Here is a 7,452-nt window from a genome sequence, read left to right on the forward strand (position 1 = left end):
AAAAAAAAATTCAACCAGGCACAGGGGAAATAAAAAAAATGCTGAAAACTAGGACCTGGGAAGGGGAAGACTAAGAATAATAATAAAAAAGACAAAAGTATTAATAATACTAGTTATTTTAAAACAGACAAATGCAAGCAAACTAATCACCAGAATAAAGAAAGCGAAAAATAAAAAATAAAAGAGAAAAAAAAAAATCGGTGGAGGACAGGGCAGGGCACCCAGGCTCTGTCTGAGCACACAGACTGTGAGGAGTTCCTGTGGGCCCAGAAGGTAGGTAGGAGTCGGGGATGGCCATGCCCCCGTTCACCAAGTGGGTGCGGAGTATAAGAATAACAAGAGGACTGTTGTACCTTGTCAGTCTTGCAGGTCCCGAGTGTCCTTGGGGTTTGGATAGCAGAATGTGTTTTTAAGCCCCAGGAATCTGCGAGAGCACTGTCTCTTTAAATATTCAAAATAGTCAAGCCGCTTTTTATACCTTCAAAATAGAGGGGCAAAAGTTCACAGCTCAGCCCACCTTTCTCTTCACCTTCTCCATTTGTTCCCCAGCCACCGTGCACAGTCCTCTGTGCAGTCCCTGGCTAGCAGGGTGATTTTTAGGTTAATTCTTAGGTCCTACCACCACTCAGAAATCTCCAGGCTGTCTGTGCCATTAGGATCACTCAGGATCACTGCCAGACCGCAGCTCCATCTGTCTCCTTTTTTGGTATGTTCATGCAAATTATTCTGCTAGTTGGGGTTTAGTCCACTTCTATATCCTTCCCTTCAAGACTCAGGGGTCCAGGATTATATTCTGTGTCTGTGTTAATTGGTTTCCCTTTTCTTTGTTGAAGAGGGTCTGTGTAGTCTTCCTGCCTAGTCCTCCTTCTTGCTAGCCACCCCTCTTTCCTGTCTTTTTAATGGCCTTTTGCTTTCATGATGTATAATGTCCTTGATGTCATCCCACAACTCATGCAGTCTCTGGTCATAAGATTACAATGCTTGAAACCTATTCTAAGCATAGTCTGTAAATTGAGATGGGGTATGCTTAAGGTGATACTTTAGTTCTCACTGTTTTAATTTTCTTCAGTTTCAACTTTAATGTGCATGTGAGTAATTGATTATTTGGTTTGCAATCAGGCCCTGACCTTGTGCTCACTGAAGAGATGAAGCTTCTCCATCATGTCTTTCCACATCTGTAGTCTATTTGACTCCTGTGTGTTCTATCCAGCAAGGTTTACATAAAGAGTCACCATTCATGTTTTTGGAAAAATTTATTTGCAACATCATTCTCTAATGGTATCATTAGTGTGTTCAGACTGGCTATCCAAAATATCAAACTACTGTGTCACCAAGGCTGCTTCCAAATATATATAGTTTCGACAGAGAAATTCTAAATATGTATTTACATGTGAAGCAAATATATCCATAAATATTATAGTAGAATGTGTTGTTAGGTGCCATCAAGTCAGTCTAACTCTTAGTGATCCTATGTACAACAGCATGAAACACTGCCTGCTCCTGTGCCATTTTCACGGTATTTGCTATGCTTGAGACCATCACTGCAGCGACTCTGTAAAACATGTTGTTGAGGGTCTTCCATTTTTTCATTGACCCTCTAATTTTACAAGCATAGAATCCTTCTCCAGGGAATAGTTCCTTTTGACAACATGAACAAAATAGGTGAAAGTATGGCCATTCTTGCTTCTAAGGAACATCCCTGCTGCACATCTCCCATGACAAATTTGTTGATTCTTCTGACAATCCATGTTATTTTCAGTATTCTTTGCCAACACCATAATTTAAATGCATCAATTCTTTTTTGATATTTATTCATTGTCCAGTTTTCACATGCATAGGAGTCTATTGAAAATACCACTATTTGCATCAGGAACATGTTAATCTTCAAAATTACATCTTTGCCCTTTAACACTTTAAATATTTTTTTTTCCACTAGATATTACAGCATATAGGGGGCAAATTTATTAGAACTCCTTAGTCATAACTAAACACCTTGAGGGAAGGAGTCACTAGGCCCTAGGGCTCGAGATCGTAGTCTCAGAGAACATTAAAGTTAATTAGAACAACATAGTTCACAAGAAAATATTCTACATCCTACTTTGGTGAGTAGCAACTGAGGTCTTAAAAGGTTGTGAGTTGCCATCTAAGGTGCAACTATTTGTCTCTCCCTATCCAGAACAAAGAAGAGTGAAGAAAATAGAAGATATATGGAAACAATTAGTCCAAAAACTAATAAACTCTGTGGGCCTCAACTTCCAAGGCTCTGAGACCAGAAAAAAATAGATGATGCTACCACTACCAATTGTTCTGAAAGTGGTCATATTTGAAAGTCTTAGATAGAATGGGAGAAAAATGTGGAACAAAACTCAAAATCATAAAAAAGACTAGGCTCACTGGTTGCATAGAAACTAGTGGAATCCCTAAGACTTCACACATTAGACACCTTTCAATCCTGTAAACAAACTGACCCCTGTGGTTCAACTTTCAGCCAAACAGCAGACAGATCTATAAAGTGAAAAAATATCACTAGGAAGTTATACACTTCTTAGAGTAATCAACCATTCAAGATCAAAAGGTCAGCATTTGCCCAAGGACAAAGTTCAGAAGGAATAAGAAAGGAGAAATGGAAACAGGAAACACAGGGAAGAAGTGAGATGAGTGATATTACATTGTAAGGATTGCAATCAATGTCACAATACAAAATGTATATGAATCATTAAATGGAAAACTGACTTGCTCTGCAAAATTTCACCCAAATCACAAACAAAAGTAAAAGAAAAAAAAAAAAAAGGTATTTGTAACGAACAAGTCATTGTCGTTGTTGTTATGTGTGATCCAGTCGACCCCGACTCATAGCCGCCCCTCCTTGGGTTTCCAAGGCAGTATCACTATGGAAGTAGATTGCCCCATCTTCCTTCAGAGGAGTGGCTGGTGGGTTTGAACGGCCAGCTATCATGTAAACTCTTGTATTATCTCTATCACCACCACAGTATTTCCCAACTACCAATCCTTCTTAGTTTCCAAATTTTGCATTCCAACTACCAATAATTATCACTTAATTATATGTTTTATCTATTTCAAAATGAAGAAGTTAGTAAAAATCTTCAATTTCTTCATCTTTGTCATAAATAGTTGGTGCATAAATATGAATAATAGTCATATAAACTGGTTTTCCTTGTAGACATATGGTTATCATCCTATCACTGACAGCAATGTACTTCAGGCTAGATCTTGAAATACTCTTTTTGATGATGAATTTGATACCATTCCCTTTCAGTTTGCCATTCCAAAGTAAACAGTATATTTGTCTGATTAAAAATGGACAATACCAGTCCATTTCAGCTTACTGTCTACGGTATTGATCTTTATGCATTCCATTTCATTTTTGATGACTTCTAATTTTCCTACATTCATATTTTGTATGTTCCTCATTCCCGTTATTAATGGATATTTGCAGCTCTTTTTTTTTTTTTTTTTCATTTTGAGTTGTGTCACATGAGTAGACGAAAGTCTTCAAAACTTTATTCCATCCTCACCATTAAGATCTACTCTAGTTTGAGGAGGAAGCTCTTCCCCAGTAAGATTTTGAATGCCTTTCAAGCTGATGGGCTCATCTTCCAACACTATATCAGACAAATTTCTGCTAAGTTTTTCAATGGGCAATTTTTTTAGAAGTGGTTGTCAGGTTCTTCTTTCCAGTCAATCTCAGTTTGGAAGTTCCACTAAAACCTGTCCACCTTGCATGACCTTGTTGCTCTTTGAAATATTGGTAGCATACCATTTAACACCCAGGCAACATGCCAAACTGACAGACAAGTGGTGGATGGAGATAACAAATATTGATATTATTGGAATATTTATAAAAATGGAGCAGGACTTGGTAGAAAGCCCATGGACTTCAAAATTAAACAGAAATGGAATTAAATACTATGCTTGTACATAATAACTTTAACCAAGAAACTTAATTTTTGTGAACTTTATCTTTCTTAAATATAAAATTAGAATAATAGCATCTGCCTTATTAAGGTGTGAAGCATAAGTAACATGACCCATGGAATATGTTTAATATGCTACTGAATGTACAGTAGATGCTCAAGATATAGTAATTCCCTCTTCCTTCTACTTTCAGAAATATCATTTTAAGTAATAATGAAGATCATAGCACAGAATTTTTTAAAATTAAGTTTCCCGAGGTATAATTTCCATACAGAAAAATTAAATTAACCCTTTTAATTGGACTGTTCAATGAGTCTAGCTCTGGAATCACACAACATTCCAAACATAACATATTTTGATCTCCTAAAAAAGTTACCTTGTTTCTGTTTATGTTGTAAATTTCTTCCCATCTCCCTGCATACCTCATACCATTCATCTGTTTCCTGAACCTAGGTGTTTTTTATTTTTTTGTCTTTTCTAAAGAATCATATTAATAAAATTATACAATGTGTATCTTTAATATAGTGGTTTTTATATTCACCCATTTATCAATAAGCCTACTGCCACCAAATCAGTTCTGACTCATAGTGACCCCCACCAGCTTTGCAAGGCTATAAATCTTTATGGAAGCAGATTGCCTCACCTTTCTCTCAAGGAACAGCTGGTGAGTTTGAACCACCCATCAATAGACCATTTCTTTTTACATTCCATGAATGTATCAGGTTGTTTATCCAATCATCAATTGATGTACATTTGTGTTGGCTCCAGGTTTGAGCTAAATAAAGCTTCTGTGAACATAATTTAGATGTCTTTCAGTAGGCATATGTTTTCATTTCTCTTGAATAAAACCCAGTAGTAGGAAAGCTGTATGGGATGGTAAATACATGTTTAACTTTATAAGGCACTTCAAAACTATTTTCCAAAGTTGGACCATTTTGCATTCCTGCTGCAATTGTTTCTTATCCACTTCAGCATCTAGTAACATTGCTGTTGTTGTTAGGTGCTGTCAGATCAGTTCCAACTCATAGTGACCCTATGCACAACAGAATGAAATACTGACCGGTTGTCACAATATTTGTTATGCTTAAGCCCATCATTGCAGCCACTATATCAAACCAATTCACTGAAAGTCTTCCCTTTTTCATTGATCCTTTACTTTACCAAGCAAGATATCCTTTTCCAGGGACTCATCCCATTTGACAATCTGACCAAAGTAGGTGAGATGAAACCTGGCCATTCTTGCTTCTAAGGAGTATTTTTAATGCACTTCTAGGACGAATTTGTTTGTTCTTCTGACAGTCCATGGTACTTTCAGTATTCTTCACCTACACCACAATTCAAATGCATCAAATCTTCTGTTTTTCTTACTCATTGACTAGTTTCCACATGCATGTTAAACTATTGAAAATATGATGGCTTGAGTTGGGGGCACCTACTCTTCAAATTGACATCTTTGTTCTTTAATACCTTAATGAGATCTTTTGCAACAAATATGTCCACTGCAGTATGTTCTTTGATTTCAGCAGAAAGCTGCTGCTTCCATAGGTGTTGATTGTGGATCCAAGTAAAGTAATGTCCCTGATAACTTCATTTTTTCCCCCATTTATCGTAATATTGCTTATTGGTCCTGTTATAAAGATTTTTGTTTTCTTTATGTTGAATTGTCATCTATACTGAAGGCAATAGTCTTTGATTTTCATCAGTAAGTGCTTCAAGTCTTCAAGTCTTTCTCTGGAAATCTGAATATGTTTTATTTTAGTTATTTTATAAAATATACAATTGTTGGTGGTGTTGTTATGTGCTGACGAGTCATCTCCAAATCATAGTGACCTTATGAACAACAGAAAGAAACACTGCCCAGTCCTGTGTCAGCCTCACAATCCCAACTAGCCCATTGCTGAGTCCATCCTGAGCCTATTGCTCCAGCCACTGTGTCAATCCATCTTCTTCAGGGCCTTCCCCTTTGTGAGTGACTCTCCACTTTACCACCTATGACATCCTTCTCCAGAGAATGGTCCCTTCTGACAACATGACGAAACTGGGTGAGGCAAAGTCTAACCATTCTTGCTTCCAAGGAGAATTCTGGCTGCACTTCTTCCAGGACAAATCTGATAGTTCTTAATTTAGCAAACCATGGTGCTTTCAGCATTCTTTGCCAACACCACAACTTGAAAGCATCAACTCTTCTTCGATTTCCCTTATTCATTGTCCAGCTCTCACATGGATATGTTGTTGTTGTTGTTATATGTCGTCGAGTCAGCCCTGACTCATAGCAACCCCCCCTTGGGTTTCTGAGGCGAGTATCACTACGGAAGTAGGATTGCCCAACCTTCCTTCCGAGGAGTGGCTGGTGGGTTTGAACCGCCAGCCTTCTTGTTAGCAGTCAAGTGCCTTAGGCACTATGCTACCAGAGCTCCTATATCATGGATATGAGGCAGTTGAAAATACCATGGCTTGGGTCAGGCTTATCTTAGTCTTCAAGGGGATATCTTTGTTCTTCAGCACTTGAAAGAAGTCTTTTGCAGCAGATTTGCCCAGTGCAATACGTCTTTTAATGTCTTGACTGCTGCTTCCATTGGCATTGACCATAGAGCCAAGTAATATGAAGTCTTTGACAACTTCAGTCTTTTCTCCATTCATTGTTTTGCTGCTCATTGGTCCATTTTTTTTTTTTTTTTGGGGGGGGGTGAGGAATTTTGCCTTTTTTACATTGAACTGTAATCTGTAATATAGACTGTAGTATTCGATCTTCATAAGTAAGTGCTTCGAGTCCTCCTCATTTTCAGAAAATATACAATAGTATATCACAATAGTTGTATCAATGTGCATTTCCTTAATGACAAATGATACTTAACGTCTTTTCATGTGGTTATTTTTTCCATGTTCTTCATGTGTTTATGAATGTTATTGCTGAGTCATTTGTCTTCTTATTACTGACTTGTAAGAATTATTTACATATTCTGGTCTGGAAGCAAGTTCTTTATCAATTTTTTTTTTTTCAAATATGTCTATGGCTTGTCTTATGAGTTCTTAGTAGTGTCTTTCAAAGAACGTAATAATTTAATTTTGATGAAGTACACTTTTTTTTCCTAATATGATTTATTTGTTTTGAAATTTTTAAAATATTTGCTTAACCAAAGGTCACAGAGATTTTACCACATGATTTATTCTAGAAGATTTACTGTTTTGACTCTTTCATTTACAGCTGTAATTTGAGTTTATTATTGTATATGTTTGAAGTAAAGGTTGGATAATTTGTTGTTGTCATTACTATTATTTAATGTGCAATTGTTCCAGCAGTGTAGTTTGAAAAGACTACCCTTTCCTCATTGAATTATCTAAACACCTATAATGAAAATACATCAAATATATATGTGTGGGTTTATTTCTGTACTCTCTATCCTGTTATTTTGTTACATTTTTCTATCCATACATCAAATACTCACTGCCTTGCTCACTGTACATTCATAGTAAGTCTTAAAATCATATGATATTTTCTCCAATTTTAGATAATAT

This window comes from Orycteropus afer, unplaced genomic scaffold (genome assembly GCF_000298275.1).
Source record: "Orycteropus afer afer isolate SDZICR_OR568_19922 unplaced genomic scaffold, OryAfe1.0 scaffold00248, whole genome shotgun sequence".
NCBI lineage: Eukaryota > Metazoa > Chordata > Mammalia > Tubulidentata > Orycteropodidae > Orycteropus > Orycteropus afer.